This window comes from Rutidosis leptorrhynchoides, chromosome 7 (genome assembly GCF_046630445.1).
Source record: "Rutidosis leptorrhynchoides isolate AG116_Rl617_1_P2 chromosome 7, CSIRO_AGI_Rlap_v1, whole genome shotgun sequence".
Classification (NCBI taxonomy): Eukaryota; Viridiplantae; Streptophyta; class Magnoliopsida; order Asterales; family Asteraceae; genus Rutidosis; species Rutidosis leptorrhynchoides.
The window spans coordinates 93,352,962-93,378,992 of record NC_092339.1 but is presented as its reverse complement, the minus strand read 5'-3'; the positions used below and the strand labels follow the sequence as shown (position 1 = coordinate 93,378,992).

The 26,031-nt window shown below is 35.3% G+C and overlaps 1 long non-coding RNA gene across 1 annotated transcript; it reads right to left on the bottom strand.

The window, feature by feature from the left end:
• Positions 1-22,408: 22,408 nt before the first annotated feature.
• On the bottom strand, positions 22,409-25,043 carry LOC139857890 (uncharacterized). The gene is made up of 2 exons (XR_011762723.1): positions 24,873-25,043; positions 22,409-24,456 (listed from the first exon to the last, which is right to left on the bottom strand). It is a non-coding gene; the product is annotated as an uncharacterized lncRNA (long non-coding RNA).
• Positions 25,044-26,031: the final 988 nt, after the last annotated feature.

Below are 26,031 nucleotides of genomic sequence, written 5' to 3'. Positions count from 1 at the left end.
CCTGTATATATATCATACTAAGATATATTAATATATCATAATATCATGATAATGTAATAATTTAACATCTCTTTAGATATAATAAACAATGGGTTAACAACATTTAACAAGATCGTTAACCTAAAGGTTTCAAAACAACATTTACATGTAACGACTAACGATGACTTAACGACTCAGTTAAAATGTATATGCATGTAGTGTTTTAATATGTATTCATACACTTTTGAAAGACTTCAAGACACTTATCAAAATACTTCTACTTAACAAAAATGATTACAATTACATCCTCGTTCAGTTTCATCAACAATTCTACTCGTATGCACCCGTACTCGTACTCGTACAATACGCAACTTCTAAATGTATGTACTATTGGTATATACACTCCAATGATCAGCTCTTAGCAGCCCATGTGATTCACCTAACACATGTGGGAACCATCATTTGGCAACTAGCATGAAATATCTCATAAAATTACAAAAATATTAGTAATCATTCATGACTTATTTACATGAAAACAAAATTACATATCCTTTATATCTAATCCATATACCAATGACCAAAAACACCTACAAACACTTTCATTCTTCAATTTTCTTCATCTAATTGATCTCTCTCAAATTCCATCTTCAAGTTCTAAGTGTTCTTCATAAATTCTACAAGTTCTAGTTTCATAAAATCAAGAATACTTCCAAGTTTACTAGCTCACTTCCAATCTTGTAAAGTGATCATCCAACCTCAAGAAATCCTTGTTGTTTACAGTAAGATATCATTCTAAATCAAGGTAATACTCATATACAAACTTTTATTCAATTCCTATAACTATAACTATCTTAATTCGAGTGATAATCTTACTTGAACTTGTTTCCGTGTTATGATTCTACTTTAAGAACTTTCAAGCCATCCAAGATCTTTTGAAGCTATATCATTTCTTGTCACTTCTAGTAGGTTTACCTACTAAACTTGAGGTAGTAATGATATTCATAACATCATTCGATTCATACATATAAAACTATCTTATTCGAAGATTTGAACATGTAATCACTAGAACATAGTTTAGTTAATTCTAAACTTGTTCGCAAACAAAAGTTAATCCTTCTAACTTGACTTTTAAAATCAACTAAACACATGTTCTATATCTATATGATATTCTAACTTAATGATTTAAAATCGGAAAACACGAAAAACACCGTAAAACCGGATATACGCCGTCGTAGTAACACCGCGGGCTGTTTTGGGTTAGTTAATTAAAAACTATGATAAACTTTGATTTAAAAGTTGTTCTTCTGGGAAAATGATTTTTCTTATGAACATGAAACTATATCCAAAAATCATGGTTAAACTCAAAGTGAAAGTATGTTTTCCAAAATGGTCATCTAGACGTCGTTCTTTCGACTGAAATGACTACCTTTACAAAAATGACTTGTAACTTATTTTTCTGACTATAAACCTATACTTTTTATGTTTTGATTCATAAAATAGAGTTCAATATAAAACCATAGCAATTTGATTCACTCAAATCGGATCTAAAACGAAGAAGTTATGGGTAAAACAAGATTGGATATTTTTTGATTGTTGTAGCTACGGGAAATATTGTAACAATTCTATACAAATCATATCCTAGCTAACTTATATTGTATTATACATGTATTCGAATGTAATCTTGGGATACCATAGACACGTATGCAAATGTTTTGACATATCATATCGACCCATGTATATATATTATTTGGAACAACCATAGACACTCTATATGCAGTAATGTTGGAGTTAGCTATACAGGGTTGAGGTTGATTCCAAAAATATATAAACTTTGAGTTGTGATCTAGCCTGAGACGTGTATACACTGGGTCGTGGATTGATTCAAGATAATATATATCGATTTATTTCTGTACATCTAACTGTGGACAACTAGTTGTAGGTTACTAACGAGGACAGCTGACTTAATAAACTTAAAACATTAAAACGTATTAAAAATGTTGTAAATATATTTTGAACATACTTTGATATATATGTACATATTTGTTATAGGTTCGTGAATCGGCCAGTGGCCAAGTCTTACTTCCCGACGAAGTAAAAATCTGTGAAAGTGAGTTATAGTCCCACTTTTAAAATCTAATATTTTGGGATGAGAATACATGCAGTTTTATAAATGTTTTACGAAATAGACATAAGTAATTGAAACTACATTATATGGGTGAATGAGCGAAGCCGAATATACCTCTTTTGCTTGGTAACCTAAGAATTAGTAAACCGATCTACTAATTGACGCGAATCCTAAAGATAGATCTATTGGGCCTAACGAACCCCATCCAAAGTACCGGATGCTTTAGTACTTCGAATTCATTTATATCATGTCCTAAGAATTTCCCGGAATGATAGGGGATATTCTTATATGCATCTTGTTAATGTCGGTTACCATGTGTTCACCATATGAATGAATTTTATCTCTATGCATGGGATGTATATTGAAATATGAAATCTTGTGGTCTATTATTATGATTTGATAATATATAGGTTAAACCTATAACTCACCAACATTTTTGTTGATGTTTTAAGCATGTTTATTCTCAGGTGATTATTAAGAGCTTCCGCTATTGCAAACTAAAATAAAGACAAGATTTGGAGTCCATGCTTGTATGATATTATGTAAAAACTGCATTCAAGAAACTTATTTTTGATGTAATATATTCTTATTGTAAACCATTATGTAATGGTCGTGTGTAAACGGTATATTTTAGATTATCATTATTTGATAATCTACGTAATATTTTTTTAAACCTTTATCGATAAAATTAAGGTTATGGTTGTTTTAAAAATGAATGCAGTCTTTGAAAAACGTCTCATATAGAGGTCAAAACCTCGCGACGAAATCAATTAATATGGAACGTTTATAATCAATATGAACGGGACATTTCAGTTGGTATCCGAGCGTTGGTCTTAGAGAACCAGAAATTTGCATTAGTGTGTCTTATCGAGTTTGTTTGGATACATTAGTGAGTCTGGACTTCGACCGTGTTTTCTTTAAAAACGATTGCTTAACACTTTTGTTGGAAACTATATATTATTAACATGTAAATATTATGTGATATATTAACCTCTTAATGTGTTAGATATTGTGTGATAGATGTCTACCTCTAGTACAAATCTCATTGATTCACCTAATAATAATGAAGAGTCGAATATATTTTGGGAAGATTAACAAATTCCCGAAGAGGAACCGGAAGAGGAGGAACTGGAAGAGGAGGAACCGGAAGAAGAGGAACCAGAAGAGGAGGAATCGGAAGAGGAGGAACCAGAAGAAGAAGAGATTCCGGAGGAAGAAATATTGATACCTATAGTAAATTGATTAAATAAAAGAAAATCCTCAACCAATGGACCAAAGTTAATAATGGTCAATGGTGTTTCCGCCGAGGAAGCAAAATATTGGAAAGATTACCAATTTTCCGATGAATCGAATCCCGATGAGGATTCCGATGATGTTATAGAAATTACCTCGACCCAATTTAATAAAGCGAAAGAAAATAATAAGGGAAAAGGTATAAAAATAGAGAAACCCGATTCCAACCCCGATGAACTTTATATGTATCGGCAACATCCGTATTTCCTAAAATGTAACAATGACCCAGGAACCTCTAAACCACCAGGTTTTTCTAAACCATTATGAAAAATGACGGCTCGTATTAGAGGAACACCATATATTCCTAGAAAATTAGGAAAACGAACCAAGTCTGAAGAAGAAGAAACCAGTGATTCAGATTAGAGTGTTGTAATCATGTTGTATATTATATGTATTGTAGTGTGCTTGTACTTTTATGTTCTATGTAAAAATTGCTTGTATTGTTTGTTAATTATCTTTTACGAATCTAATCCTTGTCTATTTTACAGTATAAAAACAAAATAGACGTTAAGGGTAGACAACCGAATATTTTAGAAGACCTACCAGAGGATATGATTGAGGAAATCTTGTCTAGAGTCGGTCAGAATTCATCAGCACATTTAGTTATGGTGAAATTAACTTGTTAAACATTTGAAAGACTTTCCAGAAATGTCTTAGTTTATAAAAGGCTTTCCTTTGATAGGTGGGGTATATCACATTGGGGAGACCGTAAGTTACGCCGTATTTTCTTTAAAGCATTAAATGCGGGGAACCCAAATGCAATTTTACGCTACGGGTTAAGAACCTATTTTGACTCAACATATCCCAACATAGGATTTCGTGAATTAGAAAGAGCTTCTAACATGCAACATAAAGAAGTATGTTACGCTTACGGGTTAGTGATGTTTGCTTCTTACCAAAGTGAGAAAAAGAACATCGGATTGTAGCTTTTAAATAAGACCTTCCCACAAGTGACGGATTCAGTAGTTGGGGTGAGAAACAAGGTTTTTAGATTATTACGGGACTGTTGGACATTATGAAACCCTCGTCCTTTTGACGACATTACAACATGCTGCCTAGCCAATGGTCATAATAATTATTTTCCACAAGACCAAGGATGGGAAGTCGTCTTAGTAAAACCAGAATGCATGACTTGTTTCTGGACTTATGAACTATGTGTCTTTATTTCCTTTACTGAACAACTTGCGTATTAACTAGATTTATCTTCAAAACTGTCCTGTATCAAAGTGTACTATATTTCATGTTATATGTAATATAGCGATGTTGTAAGTTTGAAGAATATTTATATGTGATATATTATTATAATCAGTCTTTCATATGGAATTGTAGTAGTTGAATTGTATATTAGCTACCAAGTATGAACTTAACGGGTAGGTAGTACCTGAATTTAAACTTATAAAACGCTAATATGAAGAAAAAGCTTTTATAAATAAGTTCATATTATGCTACGAAATACTATTGACTACCCTTAATATTCTGTATGATTAACTCGATTCAGTTGGCTATTTTGAAGAAAATGGCACCGACTACTCGACACACTATGAATATGAGTGAAGAGGAATTTTGTACCTTTCTTGCTGCAAACATAGCCGCAGTACAGGCTGCGCTACATACCAACAATAACTCTGAATCTAGCAATGCAGCTAACGGCGCAAGAAATCGTGTAGGATGCTCCTACAAAGAATTCACTGCCTGCAAACCTTTGGAATTTGATGGAACCGAAGGACCAATTAGATTGAAACGGTGGATCGAGAAAGTCGAATCGGTGTTTGCCATAAGTAAGTGATCATATACATAGCATTGTATATGTATATTTTATTTACCAAAACCCAAGAGCAGAGTTATGCGGATTATAATGCAAAGTCATGAAGTATCCGCTGAAAATAAGCATAGCAGCTGTATTTCCGCACTAATCAGGGACTGCGGTTCAATCCGCTGAGTTTTCGCGGAAGGATAAGCAATCCGCGGATCGTGGTTATCTCGAACACTATAGATAGAGAGCTTGGCATCTCATTTATAGGTTGTTGATTCTCTGCCATTTTGCCTAAGCCTTCGTAATTTCCACTTGTGATCTTGCCCAAGGGATTTTTACACCGCGCAAAGGTGAATTAAGCTAATTAACAATCAAGACCGGGTCGGGGTGGTTGATCACTTGATAGTTAAAGTGAAAGACGATCATCGGGGCCCAAAATAATCATCAAACATTCCATCCTCCATTACATTCTTATTGCACTCAATCCATAATTAAGTAACATCGCTAATTAAGGATTGATCAATTGGCGCCATCCGTGGGACACGTTTTACGAATTAAACTGAAATTTTTTTGTTTTATGCCGTTAAAACAATTAATTCGACGGTTTAATTTCAATCGTGTTTTTGTTGTGATGATTTGCAGGTGCATACATCTAAAATCGGCGGCGAATTGCTTGATTGCTTAGAATTATGAGTAATATTGGAAATAATAGTGATGTAGTGGTCGCTATGCGAGCGAATGCCCAAAAAAGAGGAAAAAAGCGAAAGTCCGCTAAAATGTATCATAATTGGCAATTTTCGCCAATTAGTTTCCCGAAAATGCAGAGCGATGATTTCTCTGAAATGCCGATAATGGTATCGTGCAAAATCGCGGAAGCTGATATCACAGTCATGAAAGTCCATGTCGACAACGGAAGTAGCGTTGATATTATTTACGAACAATGCTTCGCTCAGTTCCCAGAAAGTATTAAAACAAACCTGCAAACAACCGCAGTTTCACTAATCGATTTTGCAGGAGAATCTTCATTACCTATAGGTGTTTTGTCATTAAACATCGAGTTAGCTGATGTTAATGATGACGCTTTGGTGCGACAAGCGCGATTAAATTTTTATGTTATGCGAGCCTCTTCTCGCTATAACATGCTGCTGGGAAGAACCGCTATAAGTAAATTTGGAATTGTCCCGTCTACAATTCATGGCATGATTAAGTTTTCAACATATAAGGGAGTTGCCACAATATGTTCAATGAGCATTATGCCTATTTGTGCGGCTGTTAACGTAAAAACCACAGGGCAAGAACCTATTGATGGTGCAGATGCTATGGAAATAATTAATCCCGCATATCCAGAACAGAAAATAAAAGTAGGACGCAATGTTAGTGCGGATACTAGAAAACAAATTGTGCAATTACTTGTCCAGTATATGGATGTTTTTGCCTGGTGCGAAAACGATATGACTGGTGTTCCGCGTCATATTGCGGAACACATGCTTAATGTGAATCCAGCTCTAAAACTCGTAGTGCAAAAGCGAAGGGGTATGGCCCCAGATCGCGTAAAATAGTTGTGTGAAGAAGTAACAAAATTGGTAAGAGCCGGAATTTTGCGCGAAGTCCAATACCAATCATGGATTGCGAATCCATTATTGGTGAAAAAACCTGACGGTTCTTAGAGAATGTGTATTGATTACAAAGATTTGAATAAAGCGTGCCCCAAGGATAACTATCCGCTTCCAGAAATTGATCTGAAAGTGGAATCTTTACATGCTTTTCCATATAAATGTTTTTTGGAAGCGGCAAGAGGATATCATCAGATTCCTATGGCGCAAGAAGACGCAGATAAAACCGCATTTCATACGGGCAAAGGCATATATTGCTATATCATGATGCCTTTCGGTTTAATCAATACGGGAGCGACATATCAACGGTTGATTGATACCGCGTTTGATAAACAAATAGGGCGTAATCTTGAAGCTTATGTAGATGATTTAGTCATCAAAAGCACGACGCAAGCGCGAATCATTGAAGATATGTGAGAAACATTTGACAGACTGCGAAAAATAAACATGAAGCTTAATCTGCTAAAATGTAGTTTTGGTGAAACGGAAGGGAAATTTTTGGGATATCTTGTTACAGAACAAGGTATTCAAGCTAATCCAAAAAAGATTGCGACTATAGAAAATATGACCGCGTCGAAAACGGTCAAAGAAGTGCAAGGTTTGACGGGAAAGCTAGCCGCATTAACGCGCTTCTTGTCTAAAGCCGCGGAAAGGCAGTTGCCATTTTTCAAAACCTTAAAAGGTTGCTTGAAGCAAAAGAATTTTGTTTGGTCCAGCGAAGCAGAATCTGCGTTTCAGGAGATGAAAAAGTTGTTAAAAACTTTGCCTACACTAACAGCGCCGGTTCATGGCGAAACTCTTTATCTTTATATCTCAGTAGCAAACGAAGCTTTTGGCTCAGTTTTGATCGCGGAAAGGAACAAAATACAAAAGCCAGTGTATTTTGTTAGTAAAGCTCTTACGGTGAGTGAAATAAACTATGCGCCGATTGAAAAGTTTGTGTATGCGCTCATTTTAACAACGCGAAGGCTACGAAGATATTTTCAAGGGCATCCCGTGCATGTATTAACTAATCTACCAATCAGGCAAGTCTTAACAAAGCCAGAGATATCTGGTAGACTCACATTATGGGCGGTAGAATTAGGTGCTTATCAAATATCTTACCTTCCGCGTAGCGCTGAAAAAGGACAAGTTATGGCGGATTATCTCGCTGAACTTTCTAGAGAGTTGGAGGTGATTAACGAGCGAACCGCACTAAAACCTGAACATGGTGAAACTTGGGATTTATTTACTGATGGTGCTTCGTGTGCAGAAGGTACAGGTGCGGGTTTAGTTTTGGCAAGTTCAAGCGGTGAAGAGCATACTTATGCTCTGCGGTTTAATTTTGACGTAACAAACAATGAGGCAGAATATGAGGCATTGCTTGCAGGTTTAAATATTGCGCGAAAAATGAATATTGTTAAGTTGCGTGCATTTACGGATTTGCAGCTAGTAGCGAATCAGTTTAATGGATCTTTTGACGCGCATGATCCCTCTATGCAGAAATACTTGCAGTTGTTGAAAGAAATGGCAGTGCGATTTGAGCATTTCGAACTCGCGCAAGTGCCAAGAAGCCAAAACAAAAAGGCGGATGCGTAGAGCAAATTGGCTGCTTTAACGTTCTCGCACTTTCAAAAACAAGTATGGGTTTAGGAATTACCAAGTAAATCAATAGATAGTGACTTAATGGTTGCATCTGTTACAGAAGAACAGCAAAATTGGATGGACCCAATTCTACAATATATCCGCAGTGATATTCTACCAGATGATGGTCGCGAAGCCCATTTAGTAAGAGAGCGAGCACCGATGTATATCATCCAAGATGATATCTTATATCGCAAATCATATTGCGGGCCAATGATGCGTTGTGCAGGCCCAATCGAGGCAGAAATGATTATAGAAGAAGTACATAATGGTACTTGTGCACTGCATTCAGGCTACAAAACTATCGCAGCAAAAATTATGCGAATGGGATACTTTTGGCCATCCCTATACCTTGATGTAGCAAAAATTGTTAAACGCTTTAAAAGTTTCCAAAGGCATGCTCCGCAGAATCGAATGCCGCGGCATGATATGATTCCTGTTAATTCACCATGGCCATTTAATAAATGGGCTATTGACATTGTAGGGCCATTTCCTGCAGGCCCTGGAAATGTTAAATTCTCGATTGTCGCGATTGATTACTTTACCAAATGGGTTGAAGCTAAGGCGGTTCGCACTATTACTGGTGTGCAAGTGCGAAATTTTGTATGGGAATACATTGTTTGCCGATTTGGCATTCCGTGAGAATTGGTTAGCGATAATGGTGCTCAAATAGCGAAAGATCCTTTTAAGACATGGTGCACTGATTTAAATATTATACAAAAATTTACATCAGTGGCGCACCCACAGGCTAACGGTTTATGCGAAGTAACCAATCATAACATAGTAAGCGGTATTAAAAAGAGATTATGTGAAAAGAGAACATGTTGGATAGATGAATTACCCAATGTGTTATGGGCACATCGCACAACATTTAAGAAAAGCACAGGTGAAACACCTTTTAGCTTGGTGTATGGTTCTGAGGCAGTCATTCCTGCGGAAATTCTGGTACCAACGCATAGAATAGTTAACTTTGAAGAAGAAGCAAATGATGCTGCGTTGAGCGAAAACCTGAATTTCATTGAGGAGCAGAGATTAATGGCTGCTATTAGAGAAGCGAATAATAAGCAGCAAATTGCTAAGTATTATAACAAAAGAGTGCGTGCTTTGTCTTTCGCTATAGGCGAATGGGTGTTGCGAAACAATGAAGCAAGCAGAGCAGAAAAGCTTGGCAAGTTGGGTCCTAATTGGGAAGGCCCTTATCAAATTGTGGCAATTAATGCCGCAGGTTCATATAAGCTCGCGGATATGGAAGGGCGAGTTTTACCTAATGCGTGGCATGCTGTTTTGTTAAAGCGATATTACGCGTAGTTTTGCGAAAAATATCAAAGATATATGTACAAAGTGCGACATTGGATTCAAGGCATATGGCCGATATGCTTATTAGGTGTTTTTGTTTTTTAATTTTTTTTGCAAGTCTTGATCACGCTTGTAGGAATTTTAAAAATAAGCACTTGTAAAAATACGCGAAAAGCTTATTTGTGAAATACGAATAGTTATGAAATGTTTTAAAGATTGTTTCATAATGATTATAGTATTTCGCAGTGTTTAAATAGCAAAGTGATGAAATTGCCCACTTTTGCATGCGAATTATTGCGAAAGGAATTTTATATCCTAAGTATTTGATTTTGCCAATGCTTAGATGCTTCGCAATGCTAATTAATTGCCTAAGGATCGTTTCGGCGGACTTAGAAGATTCATAACGTATAAGCATATACGCATACAGATTGTTTCGCAAAAGTACGCATTTATTATGTGCACAATAATATATGTTGGAAATTGCAAAGGACAAGTTTGTGTTATGAATGTTGATAATGAAAGCGCTATAAAAATAGAAGTACTTGCAAAAATATGAAAAGGCGAAATTTTATTAATAGGGTCGCAGAAGCAGCTGCGTGCTGTTATACAAAGTGAGTATTAATCCTTGGTTAAGTCAAGCTTGATGATGTCATCTGTAGTGACATCTTCTTGCTCACTTATTGCGGTTATCTTGGGGAGGGGAATTTCGGCTATGCCCTGTTGAGCAACCGCATATGCTGATTTCGCCTCTTCTAGTGAGCAAAGGCGATCAGCTAATGCAGATGGTAGCGGGTCTGGCAGTGGGCAACGAATAGCAATCTCATCCATAAATTCAACCTTCTCGCATAGCCTTAACGCGGCGGCAAATGTTGAAAAAATTTACAGAAACAGGCTTGGAATTGAGAATCTTTCTAGCCAGTTCAGGGAGATGTTGGCGGACCTTGGTGAACTCAAGTTCCGCAGAGGCTTTAGAAGCAAGAGCGTTGTCTCGCTCTGTCGTTAGTTTTGTCACATTCTCTGACAGTGCTTTAATGGTGTCCTGCAGTTGGTTTTCTTTCTCAGTCGCAGCAGCAACCTGTTGTTTCAAGTCATCAACGGTGGTTTTTGCTGCGGTTAGCTCATGGGAGAGATTAGCACAGCGTTTTTCGCTGTCTTCAGCTTTGATCTTCTCAGCATTGTACTTTAGTTGTTCAGCTTCAAGAACATTGAAAAATTGTTCTTGACGGCATATAACATCATATGCTGAATTGAAGCACATGTAGAAATTTTGAACAAAATTATTATGCGCGTCCAGCGCAGAGAGTTTATAGAACTCGCGGAGAAGCTCACCGGGGATTGCTAACTTCATCTGTTGGCGCTGATATAGAGCAGCCGCAGCTGAAGCATAAGTGTATCCTGCTAAACCGTCAATCCGCACTCCATAAGATTCAGGTGGAGTGCGGAACAATTCGGTGATTTGATCAAGAGTGTTCGGGCTTGCAAAGATAGGATCACCAGAAGAATCGCCTGCAAAATAACATCGTTGGTTAGTCGGCGAAATAAAAATAATGTATATTTTACATATGCAATAACAATCCGCAATATACCAGTTTGCTGGTCCCCTTCGTGTTCCGATATAAATGGATTGTCGTGAGGGGGGGTCTCCTGTTGTTTATGTTTTTTGCTTTGTGAAGACGGCGGCATTTGTAACGGCCGCTTGGTAGAGCTCGGCTTTGTATAGGGAGATTTGGAGGTTAAATCGACGATTGGAATGGGTTGCTTTTCTTTTGATGATGACGATTTAGCTTCTGGGCTTGTTAATAGTTTGGTGATCAGGGTTTTTGGATCAGCCTTCCTATCTAACTCGTTAATCTTCATTTAACATTAAATAAGAGCTGCAAGTAATGACTAAAATGATAAAGATTGACTGACGAATTGAGAAATTTTCTGATATTTTGGAAAAATGAGTAGTGAATTTGTGATTTCAGATCACAATATATATAGGCGACGGGGTTAATTATGTTAATTATCTATTGAGATAATTCAAACGGTAACATTGACTGTTATAACGGTAACAAAGATAACGCGAAATATGTTTCAATGTAGATAGTGGTCAGGTTAACAGCGAATCCATGGAGTTTATCATGACATATTTGCTTCGTGAAAGTGTATCATAATAAACTGGGGGGACTTGATCATATACATAGCATTGTATATGTATATTTTATTTACCAAAAGCTAAGAGCAGAGTTATGCGGATTATAATGCAAAGTCATGAAGTATCCGCTGAAAATAAGCATAGCAGCTGTATTTCCGCACTAATCGGGGACTGCGGTTCAATCCGCTGAGTTTTCGCGGAAGGATAAGCAATCCGCGGATCGCGGTTATCTCGAACACTATAAATAGAGAGCTTGGCCTCTCATTTATAGGTTGTTGATTCTCTGCCATTTTGCCTAAGCCTTCGTAATTTTCACTTGTGATCTTGCCCAAGGGATTTTTACACCGCGCAAAGGTGAATTAAGCTAATTAACAATCAAGACCGGGTCAGGGTGGTTGATCACTTGATAGTTAAAGTGAAAGATGATCATCGGGGCCCAAAATAATCATCAAACATTCCATCCTCCATTACATTCTTATTGCACTCAATCCGTAATTAAGTAACATTGCTAATTAAGGATTGATCAGTAAGTGTACAGAAGAAGACAAAGTTAAGTACGTTACGCATACCTTCACAGGTACTGCGTTAACGTGGTGGAACACCTATCTTGAACAGGTAGGACAAAATGCTGCTTACGCACTACCGTGGTCGGCATTCAAGAAATTGATGAACGAGCAGTACCGTCCTAGAAACGAAGTCAATAAACTCAAGGCAGAACTTAGAGAGTTACGAACACAAGGTTTCGATGTTACCACATATGAACGACAATTCACAGAGTTGTGCCTATTGTGTCCGGGAGCATTCAAAGATGAAGAAGAGAAGATCGACGCATTTGTAAAAGGGTTACCAGTAAGGATTCAAGAAGATGTGAGTTCACACGAGCCCGCTTCTATACAGAAGGCAAGTCGAATGGCTCATAAACTCATAAATCGGATTGAGGGAAGAATTAAAGAGCAGGCGGCCGAAGAAGCCAACACGAAACAACTCAAGAGGAAGTGGGAGGAAAACGGTGACAAGAGTCACCAGTACAACAACAACAACAACAACAACAACAATAATTACAACTACAATCGCAACAACTAACCCAACAACCGCAACAACAATCGCAACAATAACTGCAATTCTAACAATAACTACAACAAACATCCCAACAACAACAACAACTACAACAACCGTTTCAACAACAATAGCAACCCCAACAACAACCTCAATAACAACAACAGCAACAAAAATCAAAAACAGCCATGTCATAGGTGTGAAGAAAATCATCAAGGGTTTTGCATGACATTTTGCAACAGGTGTAAAATAAATGGTCATAGCGCGACAAAGTGTGAGGTCTACGGACCAAAGTTTAACAGAACTAAAGGAATAAATAATGTCAGAACAAGTAATGCCGAAATGAATAGTGTCGGAGCAAGTAATACCAACGTTGTTTGTTATAAATGTGGAAAACCGGGCCACATTATTAGAAATTTCCCAAATCAGGGGAATACTAATGGGCAGGGCCGTGGAAGAGTTTTCAATATTAATGCAGCAGAAGTACAGGAAGACCCGGAGCTTGTTACGGGTACGTTTCTTATTGACGATAAATCTGCTTATGTTTTATTTGATTCGGGTGCGGATAGAAGCTATATGAGTAGAGAATTTTGTGCTAAATTAAGTTGCCCATTGACGCCTTTGGATAATAAATTTTTACTCGAATTAGCAAATGGTAAATTAATTTCAGCAGATAATATATGTCGGGATAGAGAAATTAAACTGGGTGATGAAACGTTTAAGATTGATTTAATACCAGTCGAGTTAGGGAGTTTTGATGTAATAATTGGCATGGACTGGTTGAAGAAGGTAAGAGCAGAGGTCGTTTGTTACAAAAATGCGATTCGCATTATGCGTGAAAAAGGAAAACCTTTAATGGTGTACGGAGAAAAGAACAACGCGAAGTTAAATCTTATTAGTAGTTTGAAGGCGCAAAAACTAATAAGAAAAGGTTGTTACGTCATTCTAGCACACATCGAGGAAGTTAAACCTGAAGAAAAGAACATCAATGATGTTCCCGTCGCAAAATAATTTTCCGATGTATTTCCGAAAGAATTACCGGGATTACCCCCACATCGATCCGTTGAATTTCAAATAGACCTTGTACCAAGAGCTGCACCAATAGCTCGTGCTCCATACAGACTCACACCCAGCGAAATGAAAGAATTACAAAGTCAGTTACAGGAACTTTTAGAGCGTGGTTTCATTCGACCAAGCACATCACCGTGGGGAGCTCCTGTTTTGTTTGTCAAGAAGAAAGATGGTACATTCAGGTTGTGTATCGACTACCGAGAGTTGAACAAACTTACCATCAAGAACCGCTACCCACTACCGAGAATCGACGACTTATTTGATCAACTACAAGGCTCGTCTGTTTATTCGAAGATCGATTTACGTTATGGATATCATCAAATGCTGGTGAAGGAGGATGATATTCTAAAGACTGCTTTTAGGACGCGTTACGGTCATTACGAGTTTATGGTTATGCCGTTTGGATTGACTAACGCACCAGCTGTGTTCATGGACCTCATGAACTGAGTGTGTGGGCCATATCTTGACAATTTTGTCATTGTTTTTATCGATGACATACTTATTTACTCGAAGAATGATCAAGAGCACGAATAACATTTGAGAAAAGTGCTAGAGTTGCTGAGAAAAGAAAAACTGTACGCTAAGTTTTCAAAGTGTGCATTTTGGTTGGAAGATGTTTAATTCCTCGGTCACATAGTGAACAAAGAAGGTATTCAGGTGGATCCAGCAAAGATTGAAACCGTTGAAAAGTGGGAAACCCTAAAAATTCCGAAACACATACGTCAGTTTTTAGGACTAGCTGGTTACTACAGAAGGTTCATCCAAGACTTTTCCATAATAGCAAAACCCTTGACTGCATTAACGCATAAAGGGAAGAAATTTGAATGGAAAGATGAACAAGAGAAAGCGTTTCAATTGTTAAAGAAAAAGTTAACTACGGCACATATATTGTCATTACCTGAAGGGAATGATGATTTTGTGATATATTGTGACGCCTCAAAGCAAGGTCTCGGTTGTGTATTAATGCAACGAACGAAAGTAATTGCTTATGCATCTAGACAATTGAAGATTCATGAACAGAATTATACGACGCATGATTTGGAATTAGGCGCGGTTGTTTCTGCATTAAAGACTTGGAGGCACTACTTATATGGGGTCAAAAGTATTATATATACCGACCACAAAAGTCTTCAACACATATTTAATCTGAAACAACTGAATATGAGGCAGCATAGGTGGATTGAATTGTTGAATGATTACGACTTTGATATTCGTTACCACCCGGGGAAAGCAAATGTGGTAGCCGACGCCTTGAGAAGAAAGGACAGAGAACCCATTCGAGTAAAAGCTATGAATATAATGACTCACACTAACCTTACTACTCAAATAAAGGAGGCGCAACAAGGGGTTTTAAAAGAGGAAAATTTAAAGGATGAAATACCCAAAGGATCGGAGAAGCATCTTAATATTCGGGAAGACGGAACCCGGTATAGGGCTGAAAGAATTTGGGTACCAAAATTTGGAGATATGAGAGAAATGGTACTTAGAGAAGCTCATAAAACCAGATACTCAATACATCCTGGAACGGGGAAGATGTACAAGGATCTCAAGGCCATGTATGAAAGCCGATGTTGCTAAATACGTAGGGGAATGTTTGACATGTTCTAAGGTCAAAGCAGAGCATCAGAAACCATCATGTCTACTTCAACAACCCGAAATCCCTGAATGGAAATGGGAAAACATTACCATGGATTTCATCACTAAATTGCCAAGGACTGCAAGTGGTTTTGATAATATTTGGGTAATAGTTGATCGTCTCACAAAATCAGCACACTTCCTGCCAATAAGAGAAGATGACAAGATAGAGAAGTTAGCACGACTGTATTTGAAGGAAGTCATCTCCAGACATGGAATACCAATCTCTATTATCTCTGATAGGGATGGCAGATTTATTTCAAGATTCTGGCAGACATTACAGCAAGCATTAGGAACTCGTCTAGACATGAGTACTGCCAATCATTCACAAACTGATGGGCAGAGTGAAAGGACGATACAAACGCTTGAAGACATGCTATGAGCATGTGTTATTGATTTCGGAAACAGTTGGGATCAAAATCTACCGTTAGCAAAATTTTCCTACAACAACAGCTACCATTCAAGCATTGAGATGGCGCCGTTTGAAGCACTTTATGGTAGAAAGTGCAGGTCTCCAATTTATTGGAGTGAAGTGGGGGATAGACAGATTACGGGTCCAGAGATAATACAAGAAGCTACCGAGAAGATCATCCAAATTCAACAACGGTTGAAAACCGCCCAAAGTCGACAAAAGAGCTACGCCGACATTAAAAGAAAAGATATAGAATTTGAAATTGGAGAGATGGTCATGCTTAAGGTTGCACCTTGGAAAGGCGTTGTTCGATTTGGTGCACGAGGGAAATTAAATCCAAGGTATATAGGACCATTCAAGATTATTGATCGTGTCAGACCACTAGCTTACCGACTTGAATTACCACAACAACTCGTGGCTGTACATAACACTTTCCACGTCTCAAATTTGAAGAAATGTTTTGCTAAAGAAGATCTCACTATTCCGTTATATGAAATCCAAATCAACGAAAAACTTCAATTCGTCGAAGAACCCGTCGAAATAATAGATCGTGAGGTTAAAAGACTTAAGCAAAACAAGATACCAATTGTTAAAGTTCGATGGAATGCTCGTAGAGGACCCGAGTTCACCTGGGAACGAGAAGATCAGATGAAGAAGAAATACCCGCACTTATTTCCAGAAGATACGTCAACACCTCCAACTGCTTAAAATTTCGGGATGAAATTTATTTAACGGGTAGGTACTGTAGTGACCCGAACTTTTCCATGTTTATATATATTAAATGAAATTGTTATTTACATGATTAAGTGTTTCCAACATGTTAAGCAATCAAACTTGTTAAGACTTGATTAATTGAAATATGTTTCATATAGACAATTGACCACCCAAGTTGACCGGTGATTCACGAACGTTAAAACTTGTAAAAACTTAATGATGACATATATATGATTATATATATAATTAAAATGATATTATGATAAGTAAGTATCTCATTAGGTATTTTAACAATGAGTTATATACATAAAATTGTGTTTATTGAATTAAAAAACTCGAAACGATATATATAACGATTATCGTTATAACGTCTTACTAATTACATATGAATCATATTAAGATATTGTTACACTATGTTTAATAATGATAAATGATAAGTAAACATGTCATTATGTATATTAACAATGAACTACATATGTAAAACAAGACTACTAACTTAAGAATTTCGAAACGAGACATATATGTAACGATTATCGTTGTAACAACATTTAACTGTATATATATCATACTAAGATATATTAATATATCATAATATCATGATAATGTAATAATTTAACATCTCTTTAGATATAATAAACAATGGGTTAACAACATTTAACAAGATCGTTAACCTAAAAGTTTCAAAACAACATTTATATGTAACGACTAACGATGACTTAACGACTCAGTTAAAATGTATATACATGTAGTGTTTTAATATGTACTCATACACTTTTGAAAGACTTCAAGACACTTATCAAAATACTTCTACTTAACAAAAATACTTACAATTACATCCTCGTTCAGTTTCATCAACAATTCTACTCGTATGCACCCGTACTCGTACTCGTACAATACACAGCTTCTAAATGTATGTACTATTGGTATATACACTCCAATGATCAGCTCTTAGCAGCCCATGTGAGTCATCTAACACATGTGGGAACCATCATTTGGCAACTAGCATGAAATATCTCATAAAATTACAAAAATATTAGTAATCATTCATGACTTATTTATATGAAAACAAAATTACATATCCTTTATATCTAATCCATATACCAATGACCAAAAACACCTACAAACACTTTCATTCTTCAATTTTCTTCATCTAATTGATCTCTCTCAAGTTCCATCTTCAAGTTCTAAGTGTTCTTCATAAATTCTACAAGTTCTAGTTTCATAAAATCAAGAATACTTCCAAGTTAACTAGCTCACTTCCAATCTTGTAAAGTGATCATCCAACCTTAAGAAATCCTTATTGTTTACAGTAAGATATCATTCTAAATCAAGGTAATACTCATATACAAACTTTTATTAAATTCCTATAACTATAACTATCTTAATTCGAGTGATAATCTTACTTGAACTTGTTTTCGTGTTATGATTCTACTTCAAGAACTTTCAAGACATCCAAGATCCTTTGAAGCTAGATCATTTCTTGTCACTTCCAGTAGGTTTACCTACTAAACTTGAGGTAGTAATGACGTTCATAACATCATTCAATTCATACATATAAAACTATCTTATTCGAAGATTTGAACATGTAATCACTAAAACATAGTTTAGTTAATTCTAAACTTGTTCGCAAACAAAAGTTAATCCTTCTAACTTGACTTTTAAAATCAACTAAACACATGTTCTATATCTATATGGTATTCTAACTTAATGATTTAAAACCGGAAAACACAAAAAATACCGTAAAACCGGATATACGCCGTCGTAGTAACACCGCGAGCTGTTTTGGATTAGTTAATTAAAAACTATGATAAACTTTGATTTAAAAGTTGTTATTCTGGAAAAATGATTTTTCTTATGAACATGAAACTATATCCAAAAATCATGGTTAAACTCAAAGTGAAAGTATGTTTTCCAAAAGGATCATCTAGACGTCGTTCTTTCGACTGAAATGACTACCTTTACAAAAACGACTTGTAACTTATTTTTCCGACTATAAACCTATACTTTTTATGTTTTGATTCATAAAATAGAGTTCAATATGAAACCATAGCAATTTGATTCACTCAAATCGGATTTAAAACGAAGAAGTTATGGGTAAAACAAGATTGGATAATTTTTTATTGTTGTAGCTACGGGAAATATTGTAACAATTCTATACAAATCATATCCTAGTTAACTTATATTGTATTATACATGTATTCTAATGTAATCTTGGGATACCATAGACACGTATGCAAATGTTTTGACATATCATATCGACCCAAGTATATATATTATTTGGAACAACCATAGACACTCTATATGCAGTAATGTTGGAGTTAGCTATACAGGGTTGAGGTTGATTCCAAAAATATATATACTTTGAGTTGTGATCTAGACTGAGACGTGTATACACTGGGTCGTGGATTGATTCAAGATAATATATATCGATTTATTTCTGTACATCTAACTGTGGACAACTAGTTGTAGATTACTAACGAGGACAACTGACTTAATAAACTTAAAACATTAAAACGTATTAAAAATGTTATAAATATATTTTGAACATACTTTGATATATATGTACATATTTGTTATAGGTTCGTGAATCGACCAGTGGCCAAGTCTTACTTCCCGACGAAGTAAAAATCTGTGAAAGTGAGTTATAGTCTCACTTTTAAAATCTAATATTTTGGGATGAGAATACATGCAGTTTTATAAATGTTTTACGAAATAGACATAAGTAATTGAAACTACATTATATGGGTGAATGATCGAAGCCGAATATGCCCCTTTTGCTTGGTAACCTAAGAATTAGTAAACCGATCTACTAATTGATGCGAATCCTAAAGATAGATCTATTGGGCCTAACGAACCCCATCCAAAGTACCGGATGCTTTAGTACTTCGAATTCATTTATATCATGTCCGAAGGATTTCCCGAAATGATAGGGGATATTCTTATATGCATCTTGTTAATGTCGGTTACCAGGTGTTCACCATATGAATGAATTTTATCTCTATGTTTGGGATGTATATTGAAATATGAAATCTTGTGGTCTATTATTATGATTTGATAATATATAGGTTAAACCTATAACTCACCAACATTTTTGTTGACGTTTTAAGCATGTTTATTCTCAGGTGATTATTAAGAGCTTCCGCTGTTGCATACTAAAATAAGGACAAGATTTGGAGTCCATGCTTGTATGATATTATGTAAAAACTGCATTCAAGAAACTTATTTTTGATGTAATATATTCTTATTGTAAACCATTATGTAATGGTCGTGTGTAAACGGTATATTTTAGATTATCATTATTTAATAATCTACGTAATATTTTTTTAAACCTTTATCGATAAAATAAAGGTTATGGTTGTTTTAAAAATGAATGCAGTCTTTGAAAAACGTCTCATATAGAGGTTAAAACCTCGCGACGAAATCAATTAATATGGAACGTTTATAATCAATATGAACGGGACATTTCAGTAATAACGTAACACCGTTTGATAAAGTAAACGTAATTCAGTGGTTTTGTACTAATGTAATTAATGTGGTGTTTTATTAACTAAGACTTCCGCTGTGTTATAACAAAAAAAAAAAAGGCCGGTGTTACAACTTTGTTTGAGACACAATTGGCAACAATGGTAAACAAGAGTGTAATTTATCTGTTTAGAAGATACTTTATCTTATTCTTTTTCGAGGAAATACTTTTTTGATAAAGCAGACTTTTCAGCAATGAACAATTTTTCAAATCAAATGTATGAAAATCTTGGGAAAATATATGTTGTTAGCAGCTTCTGTGATCAGGTTATTTTACAATTATGACATTAAAATTTCATAATTTTTGTGAATTTAATTAAATTAATGTTTTTTACAGGCCGATGAATTACGTATTTCAACACTTGAAAAAATACAACCTATACTTATTATAAGGCAAAGAGCTTTGTCATGGATCGCACTTCACAACTACCAAAAAAGATTAATTTCATTTAATCACCAATGACCAGCAATACATATATAACAGTTTTAGTATTCGTTTATATGGTATCAAGAACTTGAATTAAAGTGTATGGAAAACGAATGTTATTTCTTGATTACATTATTATTATAAGGCGTATTTTCGGCCCATCACTTAGCTTTTCAATTACTATATGAATCGATCATTTTATAATCGCCCATAGATCGAAATCTCATTCAACTGTTTATTTTTAGCTTAACTCGCGAAGTCGCGAGTCTTTAACTAGTAAACTAGTAAAATGTTATTGAAAATATATATTGTGAAAATACAACTATGTGAATAGTATTAAATTCGCATATCTTGCATATATTACATATCTTGCTTAATAAAACCTTAATGATTTCATTTAATGATGGGAATATATTTAGAATAAGCTAACATCCAACGAATATCCACTTCCCGCTTCATCCAGTGGATATGGATATGGATGGATGAATTATATATAAATGGATATGGATGGATGAATTATATTTAAACGGATATGGATATAAATATAGATATGGATTTTAAAAAGTAAATGGATATGGATATGGATATACGCTCACCCGATCTATATCTGATCTATTGTCAACTCTAGTTGTATGTACTCTCTTAGGTTTTTTTTTGAAAGGCAAGTAATTTTATAAATGAAGGAAAAGATACAACTAGCAAGAAGCTAGAAAATACAATGAACCCACGACGAAACAAAGCACGAAATATAAGCTACCTAACCAAACACCGCAAAAATGCTAAACACGAAGAATCACGAAGGAAAAAAAAAAAAAAAAAAAAAAAAAAACTCAAATGACCCCAATAAAAAGACGATATAACTCAAAACAACACGAAAACATAACCACGAGAGTTAGCTAAACTCAAGGAGTCGGTGACACGAAACATGGAACCTTAACCATAGCCTTCTACGAATCCGAGTCCGAGGAAATAGTATCACAATTGCAATCACAATCGCAATCATTTTTGCAATCGCAATCGCTATCACAATCGCAATAGCAATCATCATCGTCCTCATCCGAGTTCTTCATCACATGTACTCTCTTAGGTTAAGACTATTATTACCTTAATCATTATATATTGTACAACAAAAACACACATAGCACCGTGAAGATTTAATATTGGGTAGATGCTTAAGTAGAGCATAACACACAGAAAAAATTGGTTTAAGACACAGAAAATGAGGACTTTGACGTTTTCATCAAATACTCTTGAAAATTTGGTCTTAGGTAGATGGTTTATAATGTTTATAATCTTTCGTCTCGTCGGCTAAATTGAATCTCATCTCCATTTTATGTTTTTAGCACGTTTGCCATATTTTAGGATTGTCCCGATTTAGTGTTGGTTGTTGTGAGTGTAGTGTGATTGTTCATTTTGTAGTTAGCTCGGTAGTTCGGGTTGTAAGTTCATGGAAGGTTTATCTTTTTGATAAATCTCCTTTTGTAATATAAATTTCTTCGTTGTTGCGCAGCAAAAAAATAAACAAAAAAACACATAGCATCGTGATGAAAAATGCTTTACATTACCTTTTAGGAGCACCTCCTCACATTGAAACTCCAATGGAGCTCGCTAGTATCAGTGGTAAACAAGGGAGCTCCCTTTGGCGCTACTCATACCACCAGTCTAAAAAAATGTCTATTCTCATGTGTTCCAATATAATTGTCAATAATAAAAATTACTATTAAGTACCATTAAATCCTATAAATTGTCTAATTTATTGTTATGAATCATACGGAGTATATATTTATTAAATAAATTCAGTCAAATTTACATTGAATATAAAGATAAAAAGGCTATTGGTAGAACGCTCGTTTTACCAACGAACTATAACGATTCGTCCTCAAAAAGTTATTGCCAAAATACGCACACAAGTCACGAGGTCATCATGCGACTCTTTGATTCATGATTTTCGAGTCATGGCTGAGAAAATTCAAGTCGCTAACTGAGACTTGGACTCATGACCGAGACAACACAAGTCACAACATCGCACGATAATCATATGAGTCATACAATGGTGATGAACGAGTTGCAAGGTTTGCAAGGGTCACCTTGCGACTTACGCGAGGCTTATTAGGATAAAATTTCCGCTAGGATTCTTTAACATATTTGTGATTTTAAAGTGATAACTATGGTCCAATTAGCTGATGTTAACCTGCATATAAAACAATCAATTCCATCTTTCATCACCACAAACATCATTGATTATGAATATCCGTCAAAATCGCTATTAACGCAACACGTTAACAAACGGTCACATAAAATGATTGCACCCTCTATATGAGACGTTTAAATAAAAGTTTTCATTCATTACTTCAAAAGGTTTCCACATATAGAAAGTTTTAAAAAATAGCAGGTTTCAAAAAATAGAAAGTTTCCCAAGATATAAGTATCCAAAATTAGAAACTTCTCCGATATAGTGTGTTGACCCGAACGTCAAACCAGTCATCAATCATCTAAACAAAATGTATCAAAATAGTGAATGCAAATAGTTTTAACAAAATGTCAAAACACTCCAGTGATGCAGACACCCTGGTCTTCTAGAGCGGAAGCAACTTACGAACCTTATAATAAAACATGTTTAAAAAGTCAACACGAATGTTGTGAGTTATAGGTTTAATATCGTGAATAATAAATAAAGTAGACCACAAGATTTCATGTTCAAAAACATCGTAAAAAGTTCTACAATTTTGAGCACCCGGTAAACAAACTTAACAAAAGTAATAAATCACCCTTTGTATAAAACTACACCGAATCAAGTGTCTTCTAAGGAAGTACTATACATCCGTTAAATGTCGGGGCGACCAACCTGGACGAAGTTCGCTATAGATCTATAGTTAGGATTCACGCCCACCAGTTCACAAACCAGTACTGAAACTATTACCAAGCTAAGGGATTTGTTATTTAACTCACCGTAGAATAAAGTAAGTACTTGTGTCTATTGAACAAAAATTCAAAATTTGCATGTATTCTCATCCCAAAATATTTAAAAGATTAAAATAAGGGATTACAACTCACCTCGATAGCAAAGTAGTAAATCACACAAATGTGACAGCTAAATGAATCACCGATGACCGAAATACTCAACCTAGAGATACAAGTTGGTAAATAATTGCCTAATAAGTGGCTCGGGTCTTATAACAATCATTATCCAATGCTCGAGTCAAACAAAAATGTTTTTGACAAAATTCTAAAGTCAATAGTGTTTCAGAAAACAGCCATGTAGTGTGTGTTGCGTATAACATCTAGTAAAATCCTTTGACTCAAGAAGTGTTGACCATGACTTACAAAAAAACCAACTGATTGTCACTACATGTCTTAAATCGAATGATACTACTTAACATTGCTCAAAGTACTTATTAAACCTTATACTTTTGATCAAAGACTTGAAAGATTATGTACTTTGACTCCACATGTTCATTTCACCCAAAGGTGTCACCAATTGGCATAGTAAAAATAAAGTTCAATAAAGTTCACATTTTGACTCAGTTTCACAACATTGTTTTTACGGAAAATATAACTAAATAACTACAACTTCAAATAGAACAAATCCAATTAGAGTACTTTGGTTTTCATTTTTCATGTATGTACCAAAATAATTAGACCTCAACCTATACCAATATTTTTAAAACACAAAATGTAACTAAATGTAAAACCTGTTTAAATTCAGCATAACAGTAGTAAATTTAACATTTTCCAGATAATCACCGCAACTCCAATTCATTCAAGGCCAATTTCAAAAGCTTCTTTTTAAAGTCGAAAACCTGCAGAAAAATTATGAAGACTTAAATCGGCGCAGAAAAGTCGCAGCAACAGTAAACGCACCGACTGTCAAATCAGTTTTTAACTGCTCACATCTAAAACTCATTTTGATCGTAACTTGCAAACCGTTCAACCAAAAATTACGTATCTTACATGAATAATTATCTACTCGATGCAAGGATTCAAGTATGAACTTATCATAACTTAATAAAAATAATTACATGTCGACATCAGTAGAAACAAATACTAATTTTAAACAAAATGACATAATGTTAATCAAATCAAAGAATATGCACATATATAATCAACAACTCGAGCACTAGATAAGATTATAATATTAAAATAGAGCACTAGATAAGATTATAATATTAAAATATCAAAAACGTAGAAAAATAGAATTAGAGTTTTGGGTTCTTACAATCAAACCCGAAATCGTTAACAATTGAGCCCAGATACGCGTTAGGGAGATCGTTAGAAGCAATAATCTCTAATCAATTTTGATAATTGATGAAGAGTTGAGGGAGAACTGGTGATGTTGATGGTGATGATAGGCGTGGGTGTATTAGTGGCCAAAAAGAGCGGAGAAAAAAGAGAAAGCAATTTATTTTGGGATTATCGCCAAAATACCCATTTTTTTTTTAAGCTTGTTGACTGACAGCCCTAAAAAAAGTTTGACAATTTGCTCTCGCAAGGCGCAAGACTCATTGCGTCCTTGCGACCTTGCGTCTTTGCGACCTTGCGTTACTGCCAAACGCAACAAAGAGACTTGCGTCCTTGCGTATTGCGTCTTGCGACTTGCGCCTTTGCGTCTTGCGTCTTATCCCGATAAGATTTCCATGATTTCGTGGATAAGATTTTGTACGATTTTTGTACTATTACGTATAACTTTTTATTTCTTTCTTTGTTATTATACCTATAACTACATATTACCAGCTCTATTTTCACTTCATTTCCACCATTTCCACATAAATCATATAATTTCAAGCGTCATTAAGGTAACTTTCTTTGTTTTAAATAATGAGTTTTAGTGATAATGAAACCTTTGTTATTCATATATGTTGTGGTGGTTCTTTTTAATTTATTAATAACTTACCTATGTATTTGTCTCTAGATTGTTTTAGAACACGATTAAAACTCCCAGTTGCTCCCCAAAAACCAATTACTTGAACAATATTGTTAAAAAATGTTCTTAGAAAAATTAATTTGCCACCTAATGCTCCTGTTTCAATGAGATATGTTGTCTATAATCTTGTTTTTGATATTACTGATGATTATGAAGACTTTCGTGATTTTCTATAACATGCAATATCAAATGCTCCTATTAATATTTACATTGTCGACAAAGTTACAATGCATCAACTCCCAGAAAACCTACAGTCAGTGCAAATCCTACCAATACACAATGTCCATCAAAACCTACCAACACACGATGTCCAACAAAACCTACCAACAAACGAGGCCCAAACAAACCTTCAGACACCCAATTTGGAAGAAGCACCACCTGAAGTACCACCTCCAAACACAGAAGAGTTTGATTTCTTCAACTATGGAGTTGAGAACGTATGTAAAATTAAAAA